Source organism: Eretmochelys imbricata, chromosome 2 (assembly GCF_965152235.1).
Source record: "Eretmochelys imbricata isolate rEreImb1 chromosome 2, rEreImb1.hap1, whole genome shotgun sequence".
Lineage (NCBI taxonomy): Eukaryota > Metazoa > Chordata > Testudines > Cheloniidae > Eretmochelys > Eretmochelys imbricata.
The window spans coordinates 148,547,269-148,567,503 of NC_135573.1; positions in this window are offsets into that span (position 1 = coordinate 148,547,269).

Sequence of the window (20,235 nt, forward strand, 5' to 3'; positions counted from 1 at the left end):
CTCTGCAAACTTGTTCTTGAGCTCTATTTCTCCTTCACTAGCCTGTCTTTTCCTCTGCCTGGTTCTTTTAGTCACATGCTTCCATTGACCACTTTCCTCACACGGTCTCCCACAGAATTCCTCAGTCCTGTTTCCATCTGCAAGTCTGAGCTTTTCCCTTCAGATACCTCATGTTTTTGCTCCATAATCTGCTCGAACCCCCTTCTAAACTCAACCAGACTTTCCACCTGCATTTCGCAACCTCGGATCTTTTCTTCCATCAGCTCTATCAGATGGCATTTCATGCAGACAAAACTCTTACCAGGTACCCCCTCCAGGATCATGTACATACTGCAGCTTCCACATCCAGTCATCTTCATTGTGTCTTCCACTACATGAGTCACTCCCACTTCTGCCTCTGTATCTGTCATTGCCTTCCCACCTAAATCCTGTTAATCTGGGAAACACAAACTACACAAAAACACCACCCACAGCAAAAACAAACCCCAAACAAGCACCACAATACAAACTCCCCTTAAAAACTCCCACTCAAACTTCCCTGTTCACAGCTCCCTGTGTATCTACCTCTCCCCCCATCTTACTGTAATTCACAAACTTGCTGAGGGTGCAATCCATCCCATCATCCAGATCATTAATGAAGATGTTGAACAAAACCAGCCCCAGGACTGATCCCTGGGGCATTCCACTTGATACTGGTTGCCAACTAGACATTGAGCCGTTGATCACTACCCATTGAGCCCCATGATCTAGCCAGCTTTTTATCCACTTTATAGTCCATTCATCCAATCCATACTTCTTTAAGTTGCTGGCAAGAATACTGTGGGAGACTGTATCAAAAGCTTTGCTAAAGTCAAGGTATATCACATCCACCCTTTCCCCCATATCCATAGAGCTAGTTATCTCATCATAGAAGGCAATTAGGTTGCTCAGGCATGACTTGCCCTTGGTGAATCCATGTCGACTGTTCCTGATCACCTTCCTCTCCTCCAAGTGCTTCAAAATAGATTCCTTCAGGACCTGCTCCATGATTTTTCCAGGAACAGTGGTGAGGCTGAAGTTCCCCAGATTCTCCTTCTTCCCTTTCGTAAAGATGGGCACTATATTTGTGTAACCCTTCTGCCAGTCAGAGTTGGCAGCAACAAGGGCTGGGTTCAGTATCTACAGGTTCCCTTTCAACAATACAACAGAAGACTGGCTCGAGCCCCACCCAGTGAGCTTGAACAATTACACACCACCCCTTGAGTGCCTCTAAGAGGCAATACTTTCCCTTTTGCAAGCACTGAGTGTAGCAAAAAGCTTTTAATAAAAGGAGGGAGATAATGCAGCATTAATTTGGGGAAACATCACAAACAGGATTTATAAACAAACCATGAGCAAAAAACCCACCACCATGTAAGTTGGGCAGTGTCCTTTTCCCCTCACATTCTTAAATCCAGCAACCCAAAAGTCCCTTTAATGTGCCCATCCCTTCTGTGAACCCCACTCATAGTTGCTGTCCTTGGACAGTGCAGACCCAGAGTCCAGAGGTGCATCTGCAGAGTTCACCTCTGTCAAGGTTCCTTCCCCACTCTGAACTCTAGTGTACAGATGTGGGGACCTGCATGAAAACCTCCTAAGCTTACTTTCACCAGCTTAGGTTAAAACTTCCCCAAAGTACAGATTAATTTTATCTTTGCCCCGGATCCACTATTGCTGTTGCAGACATTGGCCTGGGGTCTGGGTCCATTATTTATGACTGGGTCCTGATAGAAGTTTCCGGAACAGAGCTAGGCCTCATAGCTTGTTTAGCCTGGCTGCGGGTGACCATTCCCACCCTCCTGGCCCGCTTCACATGATTGGCCAAGTCTTCCCCCAACAGCATGGGGATGGGATAATTATCATAGACTGCAAAAGTCCACGTTCCTGACCAGCCCTGGTACTGGACAGGCAACTTGGCTGTAGGCAAATTGAAAGAGTTGGGCTTGAAGGGTTGAATCGTCACTTGGATCTCTGGGTTGATTAAATTGGGGTCCACTAAGGAAGCATGGATAGCTGACACTTGTGCTCCCATGTCCCTCCACGTGGTGACCTTCTTCCTGCCCACACTCACAGTTTCCCTGCGCTCCAAGGGTATCTGGGAGGTATCTGGGCCTGCGGACCTCTGGTGTGATTCCGGTGCAATGAACTGTAATCTGTTGGGGTTCTTGGGGCAGTTGGCCTTTACATGCCCCAGCTCATTACATTTAAAACATCGTCCAGCTGACGGGTCACTGGGGCGAGGTGGGTTGCTGGAGAACGGGGTGGTGGGACGATAAGGTGTCTGGAGGATTCTTTGGGAGGTAGGTGGGGCCTTGGGCGGCCCCCAGTAATTGGGTGTGGTCTGGGGTTGTCCCTTCTGGTCTCCGCTCCAACTGTGACCAGTTTTCTTCTCCTCTGCCACCTCCACCCATCTGGCTTCAATCTCTCCTGCCTCTATTACAGTTTTGGGCTTCCCATCCAGGATGTATCTTTCTATTTCCTCAGGAACACCCTCTAAGAATTGTTCCATTTGCATTAGGAAGGGCAAATTTACTGGAGATTCAACACTTGCTCCTGATATCCAGGCATCCCAATGTTTCACAATGTGGTAGGCATGTCGGGTAAATGACAAGTCTGGTTTCCACCTTAGGGCTCTGAACCTCCGACGAGAATGCTCGGGTGTTATCCCCATTCTGACTCTCGCCTTGGATTTAAACAGTTCATACTTGTTCATGTGTTCAATATCTTCATAAATGATCTGGAGGATGGTGTGGATTGCACTCTCAGCAAATTTGCGGATGATACTAAATTGGGAGGAGTGGTAGACACGCTGGAGGGTAGGGATAGGATACAGAGGGACCTAGACAAATTGGAGGATTGGGCCAAAAGAAATCTGATGAGGTTCAATAAGGATAAGTGCAGGGTCCTGCACTTAGGACAGAAGAACCCAATGCACAGCTACAGACTAGGGACCGAAAGGCTAGGCAGCAGTTCTGCGGAAAAGGACCTAGGGGTGACAGTGGACGAGAAGCTGGATATGAGTCAGCAGTGTGCCCTTGTTGCCAAGAAGGCCAATGGCATTTTGGGATGTATAAGTAGGGGCATAGCGAGCAGATCGAGGGACGTGATCGTCCCCCTCTATTCGACATTGGTGAGGCCTCATCTGGAGTACTGTGTCCAGTTTTGGGCCCCACACTACAAGAAGGATATGGATAAATTGGAAAGAGTCCAGCGAAAGGCAACAAAAATGATTAGGGGTCTGGAACACATGACTTATGAGGAGAGGCTGAGGGAACTGGGATTGTTTAGTCTGCGGAAGAGAAGAATGAGGGGGGATTTGATAGCTGCTTTCAACTACCTGAGAGGTGGTTCCAGAGAGGATGGTTCTAGACTATTCTCAGTGGTGGAAGAGGACAGGACAAGGAGTAATGGTCTCAAGTTGCAGTGGGGGAGGTTTAGGTTGGATATTAGGAAAAACTTTTTCACTAAGAGGGTGGTGAAACACTGGAATGCGTTACCTAGGGAGGTGGTAGAATCTCCTTCCTTAGAAGTTTTCAAGGTCAGGCTTGACAAAGCCCTGGCTGGGATGATTTAATTGGGGATTGGTCCTGCTTTGAGCAGGGGGTTGGACTAGATGACCTCCTGAGGTCCCTTCCAACCCTGATATTCTATATTCTATGAACCCCCTGCTCAAAGCAGGACCAATCCCCAATTTTTGCCCCAGATCCCTAAATGGCCCTCTCAAGGATTGAACTCACAACCCTGGGTTTAGCAGGCCAATGCTCAAACCACTGAGCTATCCCTCCCACATCCATGTTTTGAAAATAGAATTTTCTTCCTTTGAGAATTTTTGATATTTTGAAATTTAGTTTGTTTTAAATCTGAACAAAAATTTGAAATATTAAACATTTTTACAAAACAAATAACTGAAAAATTTCAAACAGGAAATGTCAAAAATAATGTAACGTTTGATCAAAATGAACAATTAAACAATTTTGATCAAAATGAAAAATGTTGTTTTGAATCAATATTTCAAAAGGCAAAATATTTTATTTTAAAATGGACAACTTGAAACAAAGTTCTTTGTTTCGTTTCTCCAATCAGAAAATGTAAACATTTTATTCAAAGCAACATTTTTCCACATTTTGAGAGAACTGTAATTTCCAACAGAAAAAATTAATATGTGAAAAATTTTGATCAGCTCTAGTTAAGTGACTTGAGTTGTTGTCCTGCCCCTCGATGTAATTTATAGTCATAACAATGAGATACAACAAACTTAGTTTAGCTACAATCTATTTTATTTAAATGTGGTTTATGCACAAGATTTCAATGTGTTTTATTCATTACGGAGATAATTGGAGTTAAATGTACCAAATTTTTAAATTAGTGTAAAATAATAAACTATTTGTGGAACTAGTAAATTCTCACAAAATTGTGTGAGAGCGCATGTGCTATAATTTTTAGGGAGATAAAGTATATTCCTAATATCTAATAAAGAGTTTGAATTCCAGCTTTAAGTACAAAATTTAGTTCAGCCTTAACTGTGGAGTCATGGACAATGCTTCCATAATTTCATGTTATCAGGACAATCTCAATGTCATTGCAGATCCTTCAATCAGCCATTTCTTATGCAAGCTTCTAGGGCTTGTCTACACTTACAGCTGCACTGCTGTAGCGCTTAGTGAAGCTTCTCCCATTGACATAAGTACTCCTCCTCCCTGAGAGGCAGTAGCTACGTTGATGGGAGAAGCTCTCCATCCACTCACCTGAGCAACGTAGTTATATCAGCATAAGTTTGTAATGTCGACCAAGCTGCAGCTAGCTACTGGGAAAGTCACTTATCTTCACTATCTGAGTCTAACTGACTTGCATATTGTAGAAAGCAGCCCACACCACCTCACTATTACTTTTAGTGGCTTTACACATTTAACAGGAGAGGTATATGTGCAGTAAACAATTCTTTGTACAGTGTCTAACAGGGCATAGACCCTGATCTGTGATTGTACCCTTGGGTCCCACTGCAATACAAATAATAGTAATTACAATAATTAATAATACATTCTCTTACTGTGTTAGATGCATTTTAAAAGTTGTTTACTAGTCAGGAAACCTGGCCAGTGCTCTAGTGCACTTACAGACACTTTGGGCCAACTTCTTGGGTGGAATGTGACTTTCTGGTGCCACTGGTAGAATCTGAAGATAAAGCTAGTGCATCTGGCCTTGGGAAAATCACTCCAGGGGATCTTCTGATGACACAGACCTGGTATGATGGCTCTTAAACCTTATCCCTCTCTGCTGCTGGACAGAGCAAAGGGGTATGTCTGGGGCTTCCCTACAGTTTGCCAGACGCTTGCTGCCATTTTGGTTGCTTGGGACTGTTGGCTGCTGGAGAACTAGCACTGAACGCTGCTCTCACTTAAATCAGCGGAGCAGCCTGGCACACAGCTTTGCCAAAGACTGGGAGTGTATAAAAGTGAGCTTTATGCTATCTACTGATCTTTTTTATCTCCATCTCACCAGTTCATATTTCTACCTGCATATGACATTTATAAAGCTAATAGTACCACCTGGTGGCCATCTAATATTTTGTACTTGCTAAACCAGCAAACAGTGCAAGCAACAGGATGATAAGACAGAGAGCTCTACTTTGCAATTTTAAAAAAGCGAATATAGTAATTTAGTGTTAGTTCTATTGTTTCCAAAGATTAAAGGAGATTAGTTCAAGTCACAAAAGGAATACAGAATAAAGTCTATTATATAAAAAACAAAATATGTTCTTATGCCATTACAGTGGTGTCCATTTTAGGTATAAAAAGGGATGTTGTAAAATTTACCAGTTTTTATTTAAAACAACCTAGAAACAATGGAAGAGTGATAACAGAAATTGCAAAGTAGCTATAAAAATAACTATCAATATCTCATTTTAATTCTTCTATATATTGTATCTATACTAGAGTTATTGTTAAAGCTCTAAAAGCTGTTTTTTAAGGTGCAGAACATCACTAGATGACTGCAGAGTAGTTTTTGCTTTGGGTTAATGAAAATGTGTCCTTTTCTATCAATTTAAGGTTAGTATACAATGCACCCAGTTGTGACCATGACCTACTAATTTTCTGCTATAAACATGCTCATAATTTACAAAAACATTTCTATTTCTGTAGGAAATTTTCCATTCTTCTTTTTTGCCCAAAGCTGTCTTGTTGTTGGAAATTTGAGTAAAAATATTTTGGCTGTGCTAAAATTTGGTGTGGGTACAAAATTATATTTTTCCCCATTAAAAATAAATTTTAAAAACCTACCCACAAGTTTTTTTAACAAGATTGCAGCAAAATATAAGTGAAGTTTGAACTTGAAATTTCACATGGAGATATTTAAAAATTAAGAAATTAGAACTAAATTTGGTTTTGTTTTATGAACATGTGCCATCTGAGGCCCTAATCCTGCAAAGGCTCATGCAAATACTTAACTTTGTGGGCTATGCGTAAGCTTATTGACTTCAACAGGACTACTCAGTGTCTAAAATTAAGCACCCATATAAATCTTATCAGGGTTGTGGCTTAAGTGTGCACAGCAGTTCTGTTAAATTGATAAATAGTCACATCTCAAGACACACAATACACCGTCATGTACATCTTCGAATGTGTATATTTTAGAATATGAGCAGGGGCAAACATTAGGATTAGTTCTTCTGTTGCCTCTGCATTTAACTGGCAAGCGTTCTCCCATCAGAGCAATTAAGAGGCAAGAATAGCTATTTGACAGACATGTGACCATTTCACAAGATGAATGTATAGCCCATAAGACCAGGAAAGATTGACATGGACATAATTTTCAATGTATAAATGCTTTGCTAACTTTGCATATTCACAATAAAACAATTCTGTGAAACTGTTAGCTGTGCACATATGGATTGCCAACCAGCAGGCATTGCTGTCCATGTATGACTTTGTACTTTGGACTGTTATGTCCAAGTTTGTAGACCAGCTGCCTGAAACCTCCAGACAGAGGTGACATGTAGGGGGGTCATGCGGAGTCAAGTGCCCCCCAGACTTCTGATTGGCTTGCTGGGGAGGACGACAGACTTCTGTTTGTCCTTCTCCCACTGTGCCTGCCCCCCAGCATACTTGTCCCTTGTCTCTAACAGCTGGGCCCGAGCGAGGAGTGGAAGGTGCAGGATCAGTCACTTCTCATGCAGACCACTTGCTCACTGCTCTGTGCAGTGTGGCTGCTGCTGAGAGACAGCCTGGCTGGGGTGGCAGAGGGCTGCCCCTAGCCCAAGCCTGGCTGCCAGGGACAGGGGCTCAGTGAGCTGGAGTCTCCTGTCTCCCTTGGCACATTTGGCCTCAGCCGGGCCTGGGCAGGGAGCAGGCCACCACTGCTACCTCCCCAGCCAGTCTCTCGCAGGCAGCTGCTGAGCTGCACAGAACAGTGACCCAGAGCGGCCAGCTTCAGGCACGTGAGAAGCGGCTCTCTCCCATTCCCCGCCTGGGCCCAGCTGCCAGGGAGACCAGTCAAAAGTGCCATGGGGCAGGCATGGCAGGAGAAGGACGGAGCCCTCCCCCAGGTAACTCTGATGGGTCAGGGAGAGCGAAGAAGCCCCATGCTGCGTACAGGGTTGGGGGGGTGTGTCGTTGGGCAGAGGAGACACATAGGGTACTCACATGTCTCCCCTTTGGATTGTGCCCCCCACAGTATAGGGAGTCATGATTCGTCCATGCCTCCAGAGAGGAATTTTGGGCCTTTATCAATGAAGGTTGTTTGGTGGCCAAGACAACATTGCAGTCTGTGCTGGACATCATAGACCAGAGTTAGGTGAGAATGGTGTCATGGCTGCAGAATTCAGGCTTTTCTCCTGACGTGCAGCAAGCCATAGAGGATTTGCTTTTTGATGGCTGGGTTGTTGTTTTAAGTCAAGACGGACAAGACCCTACACTCCTTCAAGGATCCTAGGCCATCCTACATTTTGATGTATTATGTGAACAGGCAAGGTGGCGCACACTCCAGGGCACTCTGCCAAGAGTCGATCAGGCTGTGGCAGTTCTGCATTGATGAGCTATCACTGTGGTAGCTGGTCACTTGTCACAGTCCAGACTCATCTCATGGACCATCTCATCAGGAATTTTTCCCTAAACCATGAGTGGTCTCTGAAGCCCAGTGTTCAGTGAGTTGGTTGGTCCTGGGGCCGGTTTTGTTCAACATCTTCATTAATAATCTGGATGATGGGATGGATTGCACCCTTAGCAAGTTCGTGGAGGACACTAAGCTGGGGGGAGAGGTGGATACACTGGAGGGAAGGCATACGGTCCAGAGTGTCCCAGGATTGGGCCAAAAGAAATCTGATGAGGTTCAACAAGGACAAGTGCAGAGTCCTGCACTTAGGACGGAAGAATCCCATGCATTGCTACAGGCTGGGGACTGACTGGCTAAGCAGCTGTTCTGCAGAAAAGGACCTGGTGATTACAGTGGATGAAAAGCTGAATATGAGTCAACAGTGTGCCCTTGTTGCCAAGAAGGCTAATGGCATATTGGGCTGCAGTAGGAGCATTGCCAGCAGATTGAGGGAAGTGATTATTCACCTCTATTTGGCACTGGTGAAGCCACACCTGGAGTATTACATCCAGTTTTGGGCCCCCCACTACAGAAAGGATGTGGACAAATTGTAGAAAGTCCAGTGGAAGGCAATGAAAATGATTAGGGGGCTCGGGCACATGGCTTATTAGAGGCTGAGGGAACTGGGCTTGTTTAGTCTGCAGAAGAGAAGAGTATCTGAAGGGGGGGGAGGGGTTCCAAAGAGGATGGAGCTAGGCTGTTCTCAGTGGTGGCAGATAACAGAACAAGGAGCAATAGTCTCAAGTTGTAGTGGGGGAGGTCTAGGGGGAGGTCTAGGGTGGCTATTAGGAAAAACTATTTCACTAGAAGGGTGGTGAAGCACTGGAGTGGGTTACCGAGGGAGGTGGTGGTGGAATCTCCATCCTTAGAGCTTTTTGAGGCCCGACTTGACAAAGCCCTTGTTGGGGACACTGGGCATGGCCACTAGGTAACTCGAGGGGATGGAAGACCATGAGTGTCGATGAAGCCCCCTCGCACTAGGCCCAAGTGTCCTTGCCCCCACCCCCGCCGGGAGGAACTCGCAGCAGTTATGCTGAGGATCTGCAACAATATGTTGCAGAGTCAGACTGCCTGAAACTAAACAAGGCCAAACAAGACAGATATGGAAGAACAATGCTGAATAAAGCAGCTTTATGTATAATTTAACTGCTGGTACAGAGAACAAGGGAACTAGCTGGTAACTGGATTGGCTGGCTATATGGATACTTAGGGCAGCTTGCTATTGGATAAGTATGCTGAAGAAAGGATGTATAAAAGCCTGTGTAACTTCCTGCTCTGTGTGCAGGATTTGAGATTCTAATCTCCCTGTACCTTCTTTGAAGCTTCAAATAAACTTTTCTGCTTCGCCACCCCATTGTGATCATTGGGTGATGCACACAGGGCAGCGAACCCCCTGCTGTTGCTCGCCTCTGGCACTGGGTGCTGGCAATACCCTGCTTTGGATGATTTAGTTGGTGATGGTCCTGCTTTGGGAGGAGCAGGGAGTTGGATTAGATGACCTCCTGAGGTCTCTTCCAACCCTAATCTTCTGTGATTCTATGAGCTTTGCAGCATGGGATGTTTCAATGATCGACCTGTTCACTACAACAGGAAATGCCATCTGTTCTGCTCTTGAGGAGGCCTCAGTGTGGGATCCCTGTGGGACACCTTCTACATTAGCTGGCAATTGGCTCTCCTGTATGCTTTTCCTCCAATCCCAATCACGCCACAGGTTATCCTCAAACTGAAAGCAGATTGGGCCAAGCTCATCCTCATCACTCCCGTGTGGCTGAAATAGGGCTGGTTTTCTGACCTTGTGCTGCTATTCAGCTTCCCATATCCCTTCCTCTCCATCCTGACTTGCTCATGCAGAATAATGGCCACACTTCCATACCATGCTCAGCTCCTTGCATCTCATGGCATGGAGGCTTTGTGAGTGAATGAGGAGGAAGAGGGATGTTTGGTAGCCATTTGACAGGTCTTACTCAGTGGTAGAATATCCTCTACCAGGATAGCTTATTGGCAGGGACCTTTGTTTTTCAGTTTTTATTTTATTTAATTTTTCCCAGAAATTTCAATGTTTATTAGTACAACCACAAAATCAAGTGAAAAAATCAGTGCAAAAACTATTAATTTTTCTGGGTAAATATCAGGGTTTCTTTTGGTGAATAGAAAGACAGGCAAAAAAGTCTTCAGTAGATAAATGGTTTGAATTCTGTTCATCAATATGGTTTGCTGCAGAACTAAAACAGAACTCAAAACATGACACCTCTGAATTTAAGAAAACAATATATCTCTATTCCCTCCAAAAACTTTTTATTTGAATAAACAGTTTACTGTTGTAGACTTAGAACTATTAGCCTATAAATATTTACATTTAATAAGTGGGCAATGCCATTTGCAGTGCATACACCAAACTTCATCCTTTTCTCCTGGTTTTGATCTTTTTTAAACTTTTGAGTAGTTCCTTGCATTCTGAAATGTATTCTGATAGATTTTCATTTTTGTCCCATTTTAGTATGTCATACCTTTAAACCGTTATCTGCTAGCAGCTTGAAGTGTGTATGTGGTGCGTATGAGATTCATTAGTACGTTCATATACAGATGCATGTCAGAGCTTGCGTGCATGCCTGTTTGTTTATTGTGTGTATCTTCTAGATTAAAACATAGCCTTACTTCAACAGGCAGCTTTGCATATACACAAAGACTAATGTATTTATCATAATACATGTATCTCATCCAATCTATTGTATTTTCCTGATAAAACAAGCTATGTTTTACATTTTTGTTACAAAAATAGGGTGAAATTGGAAAAAGCTAAATACTACTTCTTGGAAAACCCAGGAATTTTTCAGTAAAAAATCAGTTTAAACTGAAAACGAAGGGGCTTACTATTGGGCAAAGTGGAAGCTGTCACACTCTTCTGCATCCGATGAAGTGAGCTGTAGCTCATGAAAGCTTATGCTCAAATAAATTTGTTAGTCTCTAAGGTGCCACAAGTATTCCTTTTCTTTTTGCGGATACAGACTAACACTGCTGCAACTCTGAAACACTATCTGGAGTGGATCAACTGTATGTGCCTATCTCAGAGCAGACCATCAGAAAACAAGGGCAGATACCCCAAAATGGTGTATTAATTAGTTTTCATCAAGCCAGTAACAAATGTGAACTCGTGGATCACTATACCAGTCTTACACTTGAGTCACAGTCCCCTCAAGTATCAGAAGAGTAGCCGTGTTAGTCTGGATCTGTAAAAGTGGCAAAGAGTCTATAAGGTGCCACAGGACTAACAGACATATTAGAGCAGAAGCTTTCATGGGTGAATACCCACTTCATCGGATACATGTAGTGGAAATTTCCAGAGGCAGGTATAAATATGCAAGCAAGAATCAGGCTAGGGATAACGAGGTTAGTTCAATCAGGGAGGATGCGGCCCTCTTCTAGCAGTTTAGGTGTGAACACCAAGGGAGGAGAAACTGCTTTTGTAGTTGGCTAGCCATTCACAGTCTTTGTTTAATCCTGAGCTGATGCTGTCAAATTTGCAAATGAACTGAACTGAAGCTCAGCAATTTCTCTTTGAAGTCTGGTCCTGAAGTTTTTTTGCTGCAGGAAGGCTACCTTTAAATCTGCTATTGTGTGTCCAGGGATATTGAAGTGTTCTCCTACAGGTTTTTGTATATTGCCATTCCTAATATCTGATTTGTGTCCCTTTATCCTTTTACATAGGGACTGTCCAGTTTGGCCAATGTACATAGCAGAGGGGCATTGCTAGCACATGATGGCATATATTACATTGGTGGACGTGCAGGTGAATGAACCGGTGAAGGTGTGGCTGATCTGGTTAGGTCCTGTGATGGTGTCACTGGTGTAGATATGTGGGCAGAGTTGGCATCGAGGTTTGTTGCATGGATTGGTTCCTGAGTTAGAGTTACTATGGTGTGGTGTGTCATTGTTGGTAAGAATATGCTTCAGGTTGGTGGGTTGTCTGTGGGCAAGGACTGGCCTGCCTCCCAAGGCCTGTGAAAGTGAGGGATCATTGTCCAGGATGGGTTGTAGATCACTGATGATGTGCTGGAGAGGTTTTAGCTGAGGACTGCGTTTGATGGCCAGTGGAGTTCTGCTGGTTTTTTTCTTGGGCTTGTCTTGCAGCAGGAGGCTTCCAGGTACAAGTCTGGCTCTGTTGATCTGTTTCCTTATTTCCTCGTGCGGGTATCTTAGTTTTGAGAATGCTTGGTGAAGAATTTTTGCTATAAGCTGGGAACTTATCAGTTGGAAGTGACAGAGGAGGAGAAAGACCTGGCTGTATTGGTTGAACTCAGGATGACTATGAGCTGCCTATATGATGCGCCATGAAAAAGGCTAATGCAATCCTAGGATGCGTCAGGAGAGGTATTTCTAGTAGAGAGAGGGAAGTGTTTAGTACCATTTATACAAGGCACTGAGACTTCATCTGGAATACTGTGTGCAGTTCTGGTCTCCCATGTTTAAGAAAGATGAATTTAAATTGGAATAGGTGCAGAGAAGGGCTACTAGGATGATCCAAGGAATGGGAAGCCTGCCTTATGAGAGGGGACTGAAAGAGCTTAGCTTGTTTAGCCTAACCAAAAGAAGGCTGAGGGGAGATAGGATTTGTCATAAATATAAAGGGAAGGGTAAACCCCTTTAAAATCCCTCCTGGCCAGAAGAAAAAACCTCTCACCTGTAAAGGGTTAAGAAGCTAAAGGTAACCTCGCTGGCACCTGACCAAAATGACCAATGAGGAGACAAGATACTTTCAAAAGCTGGGAGGAGGGAGAGAAACAAAGGGTCTGTGTCTTGTAGGCTGCTTTTGCCGGGGATAGAACAGGAATGGAGTCTTAGAACTTTTAGTAAGTAATCTAGCTAGGTATGTGCTGGATTATGATTTCTTTAAATGGCTGAGAAAAGAACTGTGCTGAATAGAATGACTATTTCTGTCTGTGTGTCTTTTCTGTAACTTAAGGTTTTGCCTAGAGGGATTCTCTATGTTTTGAATCTAATTACCCTGTAAGGTATCTACCATCCTGATTTTATAGAGGTGATTCCTTTACTTCTATTTACTTCTTATTTTTATTAAAAGTCTTCTTGTAAGAAAACTGAATTTTTATGAAACCTTCCCCAGGAAAGGGGGTGTAGGGTTTGGGAGGATTTTGGGGGGAAAGACATTTCCAAGTGGGCTCTTTCCCAGTTATATATCTGTTAGACATTTGGTGGTGGCAGCAATAAAGTACAAGGGCAAAAGGTAAAATAGTTTGTACCTTGGGGAAGTTTTAACCTAAGCTGGTAAAAATAAGCTTAGGGGGTTTTCATGCAGATCCCCACATCTGTACCCTAGAGTTCAGAGTGGGGAAGGAACCTTGACAGCTCATAAGGTGGAGGGGGTGGGGAATGGGATAATTGCTTCACCTGCATCCTATCATCTTTTTGTCCCTTCTTTTCTGGTTGCTTTCTCAGAGGGCCACATATGTTGGGTCCATAAGGCACAGCAGCACTAGCTTATGCTCGACAACTCTGCTCTCCCTATGCAGTAGGGAGAGAGCAACAGTGTGCTGCTGAAAGGTGTCAGTGGTGGGAAATGAAACTGTAATAGAGTCAGGGTCTGTGTCAGATACTGTTGGGTCACTGATGAGGGCAAGATTAGATGTCAGTGGTTTAGAAACGTGTTCTTTTGATACTTCTGGCTTGGGGAGCATGTATGAGGACTCAGTTTGGGCATTACTCTCAGCATATTGTGGTGGTGGTGGTGAGGGAACAGGAAATGTTAGAGGAGAGAGCACACCTTCACCATTCCACATACCTGTGACTGCTAACACAAACGGGACTGAATGAAGGGGGAAATTGAGTTTCCTGAAATGTCTAAATGACTAACTATTTGACAGTTACCAGAAAGGGACTCTAAATTCAGCAAGCATTTTTAGACTCCGCTGTTGATATCTGTGCGTTGCACATCTTTCTCAGAATTTCTCAGCCAGCAATGAACAATTTGCGTAGTGGAGAGAGCTAGATTACTCAGGTTATCCTTCTCCCAGACAGACGATTATGTAAATCTACAAATACAAGTGTCCTCAGGCACCTACCATAATGTCTAGTCACCTCAGCATGATCACGTTATTTTCTAGTTCCATAAGGACTAAAAAAACTGGTGATGACATCATAGAAGAGCTTGGAACAGGTGCCTTTGATTTTTCTAACCCCTAAACATATGTGGAAAGTAAAAGTCGAAACACATCATTTGCCTAACCATTGTCAAGTTTTTTTTGTAGTCATCGCAGCAAAGGAGTTTTAAGGGTAGATCTGAAAGAGAACAATTAAGTAGTGCTGTAGATGTTTACAGGGAGCTACTCCCATATAAAAAGGGAAGCATGAGAGAAAGCATGAAGCTGCTTGTTTAAAAATTTAACATGTGGGTGATAAAGGTGTATAAGTAGGGGTATAGCGAGCAGATCGAGGGACGTGATCGTTCCCCTCTATTCGACACTGGTGAGGCCTCATCTGGAGTACTGTGTCCAGTTTTGGGCCCCACTCTACAAGAAGGATGTGGATAAATTGGAGAGAGTCCAGCGAAGGGCAACAAAAATGATTAGGGGTCTAGAACACATGACTTATGAGGAGAGGCTGAGGGAGCTGGGATTGTTTAGTCTGCAGAAGAGAAGAATGAAGGGGGATTTGATAGCTGCTTTCAACTACCTGAAAGGGGGTTCCAAAGAGGATGGCTCTAGACTGTTCTCAATGGTAGCAGATGACAGAACGAGGAGTAATGGTCTCAAGTTGCAGGGGGGGAGGTTTAGATTGGATATTAGGAAAAACTTTTTCACTATGAGGGTGGTGAAACACTGGAATGCGTTACCTAGGGAGGTGGTAGAATCTCCTTCCTTAGAGGTTTTTAAGGTCAGGCTTGACAAAGCCCTGGCTGGGATGATTTAACTGGGAATTGGTCCTGCTTCGAGCAGGGGGTTGGACTAGATGACCTTCTGGGGTCCCTTCCAACCCTGATATTCTATGATTCTATGAAAGCTGATATTAAAACAGTAATCTATTGAAAAGGAGGAGTGTTGGGACCAGCAAGGGATAAAATATGAAATTGTTGTTCGCTGTTACTACATTTAACAGTTAAGTGTGGTCCAGGGTTTCTTGTCAAATTATTGCTGATGGCTCCCATTGTAATACCCACAATTAATTTTTTAATCTTTGTCATAAATATAAAGGGAAGGGTAAACCCCTTTAAAATCCCTCCTGGCCAAAGGAAAAATCCTCTCACCTGTAAAGGGTTAAGAAGCTAAAGGTAACCTCGCTGGCACCTGACCAAAATGACCAATGAGGAGACAAGATACTTTCAAAAGCTGGGAGGAGGGAGAGAAACAAAGGGTCTGTGCCTGTCTGTATGCTGCTTTTGCCAGGGACAGAACAGGAATGGAGTCTTAGAACTTTTAGTAAGTAATCTAGCTAGGTATGTGTTAGATTATGATTTCTTTAAATGGCTGAGAAAAGAACTGTGCTGAATAGAATGACTATCCCTGTCTGTGTGTCTTTTTTGTAACTTAAGGCTTTGCCTAGAGGGATTCTCTATGTTTTGAATCTAATTACCCTGTAAGGTATCTACCATCCTGATTTTACAGAGGTGATTCCTTTACTTCTATTCAAAGTCGTCTTGTAAGAAAACTGAATGCTTTTTCATTGTTCTAAGATCCAAGGGTTTGGGTCTGTGGTCACCTATGCAAATCGGTGAGGATTTTTACCAAACCTTCCCCAGGAAGTGGGGTGCAAGGGTTGGGAGGATTTTGAGGGGAAAGACGTGTCCAAACTACGTTTCCCAGTAAACCCAGTTAAAGTCTGGTGGTGGCAGTGGAAATTCCAAGGGCAAAGGGTAAAATTAATTTGTACCTTTGGGGAAGTTTTAACCTAAGCTGGTAAAAGTAAGCTTGGGAGGTTTTCATGCAGGTCCCCACATCTGTACCCTAGAGTTCAGAGTGGGGAAGGAACCTTGACAATTTTCTATTAAAGACAGAAAAAAAGGAAAAACAGTTAAAATAAATAACTGTACATTTCAAATGTTTTAACACTCCTTATTTGGTTCTCTCTAAACAGGAATTTTCCCTATTTAAAAAAAAGCCTGTAAGATAGTATTAAAGGTGGCATTGTTTTCTCTCATAAAAGGACAATTAATGTAGATAGTCTGGAATTGTTGTTTTTGCTGTTGTGGTACTGGAATCCAATCTTGTTTTAAGACAAAACACAAATGGGAGAGAAAAGAACAGCAAAGAGAAAATGTAGCTTCTGTTTCTAATATTGACTTTCAGTTGCTGCTAGAGAAATAGAGGCCCAGAAATTGGTCTAATCATCAACTCCAAGAAATGGCAAATTTGTATCTGCATTGGGCCATTTAAGGCATTGCTTTTAGTTCCCTTTCTGTTCAAAAGCTCACAGTAGTGTTGCCATTTAAACCTGAAGACAAAAAGGAAGAATTAGAAAAGGGGAGAAATAAAGTAAGAAGGGAAACTGACAGACAAAGGAGAGGTAAGAGCAGGATCCTAGGTCTCACATCCCAGGTATTGTTCAGGATTTAGCTGAAGCCAAAGAAGAGGTCAATGTCATCTGTTTCCCTCTCTTTGGCAGGTCTAGAAAATGCGCCTTATAGGATCAGGAAGACAGAGGCCCAATGGTGGATTTTGTGGCTCCAGGGAATGGTGGATGTGATAAGCCATAGTGGTAAAGTCTGATCCTTCCAGTCCACATGTCCCACAGCTCCCATTTAGATAAACAGTCTTCTGGAAGAGGCAGTACCTTTATTCCATAAGAATTAACCAAACAAATTTTGGTGATTTCATGTATAAATGTTTTCTTCCTTTTCTGGAGTCTTTTTAGCTTGTTCTTATGCTAACCCGTGACTTTACCATGATCCCCTTATCATAGTTTTAACTTAAACAATTCAGGTAATACCAGCCTATTTTCTCCCACTTTCAATGACTGTCACAATTTTATGTAACAAGCTGAGCTTTTGTTTCATTGGACATCTGACAGTACAGGCCTCTTCACAGGAAAAAAAGCCTCACTTGCAATGGAGATGAGCACTTCCCTTACATCCCTTGGTGTCATGCTCTTGCATTCTTGCTCCCACCTCCCCCCGTAGTCTTTGTCTCTTCTGCTCTAATTTTGTTTTGCTCGCAATTTTTATTCTTTTGTGGCTTCCTCTCACTTTTTCCCCCAGTCAGCAAGTGAGCAGTTGGGGAAAATCCTTTTGTGGCTCCATGGAGCCTGTAGCAAAGCATGGCAGGGCTTCCTTGGCCTTGCCTCTGCTAGGTCAACAAAGTCACTCTGAGACCCTGGTGTTAGTAACCACTGGTGCAGTTTATTCATAGGCTTGTTCCCACCATTGCTTCACCATGTATAGTTGGCCCTTCACTGTCTGCAGGCGGGAGGGAGGGAGACAAGAGCTACCTCCCTGCTTCCACTCCCTGCCTTTTCCCTTTCTTTCTGCTCCTCCTTTGGCTTCCTTCCCCTGCAGCTTTTATACAGCCCCAGGCTAATTAGGCGACAGCTGTCTCTGCTTCCCCAATTAGGGCCAGGTTATCTCCAGCCAGCTCTAATTTATTTCCCTAAATGGGAGCTAGCATGAGAGAGGGCTGAATCAGCAACCCTTTGTACAGCACCCTGTCTCACACCTTCCTCAATTGCCAGGTTCATCCCTATGCTCCTCTCCTCCCTCTTTGGGGGGGGGGTCTACTGGGGAGTCTTTTCTTCTCTTTTGGGTCAGTCCCAGGGTTTGCTGTGTGGAGTTCCTCCATCCCCTACCCACAGAAACTACTTTGTGTGTGGGGTGGACGGCACACCACAACCCACAGGTGAGGGGTGGAAGGCTCCACCACAACCCACAGGTCCTTGCACCATTCACAACCCCCTGGGTGTTCCCCTGTTTTCCCTGCTTCCATCATGAGCTTGGGGTTGGTCCTGGCCCTCTCTCGGACCCTCAGGGCTTCCTGTGCCCCAAGCTCATCCAGCAGGGCCTGGGTCTCTTCCTTTGGGGGTCTGCTAATAAGGACCTTGGCCGGGCTAGCACTGCGGTCAAGGACCTGGGGTGGATGGCTTTACCGTAGCTTCCCTCTTCCTTCTCAGGCTTTGTTGTCTAGGTGTTTTCTGCTCATCCTTGGGGAACCTCCCCTTTTCTTATCTTGGGTTTTCTCCCTCTGTCCAGGTTCCCTGGAAAATGGTCCCAGTTTGTAGCAACTACCACTGGATACGGCAGCCCTTTACTACCCAAACCCGTTGCCACTTAAACCTGCCCCAAACTTCAAGGGGCCATAGGGCATTGCCTTCGATCCCTATGGATGCATTCTATGTCCATCTTCACACCGTGAATCCACCAGTGCGGCCTCACCAGCTTCCTTTGTACCAGAGAGCAGGCCCAGTCAGAGTCCACCAGGCCTTGCTTGGATGTCCTCCCCACCATAACCGGAATGGTGGATAGCTTCCACCCCTTCCCATGCCCTCCAGCATTTGCCCAGCCAAAAAACTCTGCCCGCCCACCCACCCACCCACCCACCCACAATCCATGTGCAGGCAGTCCCCCTTCTTGTGTTCTGGTTGTCTGCACTGCCAGCAGACAACCAGTCTGGATGCCATGGGAGCCCCCCAGGTGTCCTCCCATTTATTCTCCAGGGCCTTTCTGGGCATGAGTTCTCTGGGCCTTCTCCTGGTATCCACTTCCTTGCTTGGCTATCCCTGCTTCCTGGGGAAGTCCGCCTCCGCGTATTTCTCTGTAAGCCTTAGGGCCACCTCAACCATATTTGGTTGGTGCCTCCTCACCCACACCTTTATGTTCTCTGGGAGGCCCTGTAAAAACTGCTGTTGGATGAGCCTGTCCATAATCTCCCTGACTGTCTGGGCATCTAGCCTCAGCCAGTGGGTGGCCCAGTCCATTAACTTTTGCGCAAACATCTGGGGCCACAAACCCCCTGTCCACCTCACCAACTGGAACTTCTGGCGGTACTTCTCCACAGGGAGCCCCACCCTAGCCAGGAGGGATGCTTTTACTGCTTCATAATTGCTGGCCTGCTCTTCACTTAGGGCCACGTAGGCTGCTTGGGCTTCACTGGCTAGATAGGAGTCAGTCACAAGTTACTTTGTCTCCTCCTGCCCCCACAACTACCCGCTCAAAGATGTGTAGGAAGGTCTTGGGGTCATCTGTTGGGCCAGTTTTACAAAGTACTAAGCCCAGTGCCCAAACACCATCCCCTCTGGTGGGACTCACCACTTTGTGCAGGAGCTGCTATTGAATACTAGCCTGCTCCCAAATCATAGAATAGAATATTAGAATATCAGCGTTGGAAGGGATCACAGGAGGTCATCTAGTCCAACCTCCTGGCAGGACCAATCCCCAACTACATCATCCCAGCCAGGGCTTTGTCAAGCCTGACCTTAAAAACTTCTAAGGAAGGAGATTCCACCACCTCCCTAGGTAACGCATTCCAGTGTTTCTCCACCCTCATAGTGAAAATTTTTCCTACTATCCAACCTAAACCTCCCCCACTGCAACTTGAGACCAATAGTCCTCATTCTGTCATCTGCTACCACTAAGAACAGTCTAGATCCATCCTCTTTGGAACCCCCTTTCAGGTAGTTGAAGCAACTATCAAATCCCCCCTCATTCTTCTCTTCCGCAGACTAGATCCATCCTCTTTGGAACCCCCTTTCAGGTAGTTGAAGCAACTATCAAATCCCCCCTCATTCTTCTCTTCCGCAGACTAAACAATCCCAGTTCCCTCAGCCTCTCCTCATAAGTCATGTGATCCAGTCCCCTAATAATTTTTGTTGCCCTCTGCTGGACTCTTTCCAATTTTTCCACATCCTTCTTGTAGTGTGGGGCCCAAAACTGGACATGGTACTCCAGATGAGGCCTCAACAATGTCGAATAGAGGGAAACGATCACGTCCCTCGATCTGCTGGCAATGCCCCTACTTATACATCCCAAAATGCCATTGGCCTTCTTGGCAACAAGGGCACACTGTTGATTCATATCCAGCTTCTCATCCACTGTAACCCCTAGGTCCTTTTCTGCAGAACTGCTGCCTAGCCACTCGGTCCCTAGTCTGTAGCGGTACATGGGATTCTTCTGACCTAAGTGCAGGACTCTGCACT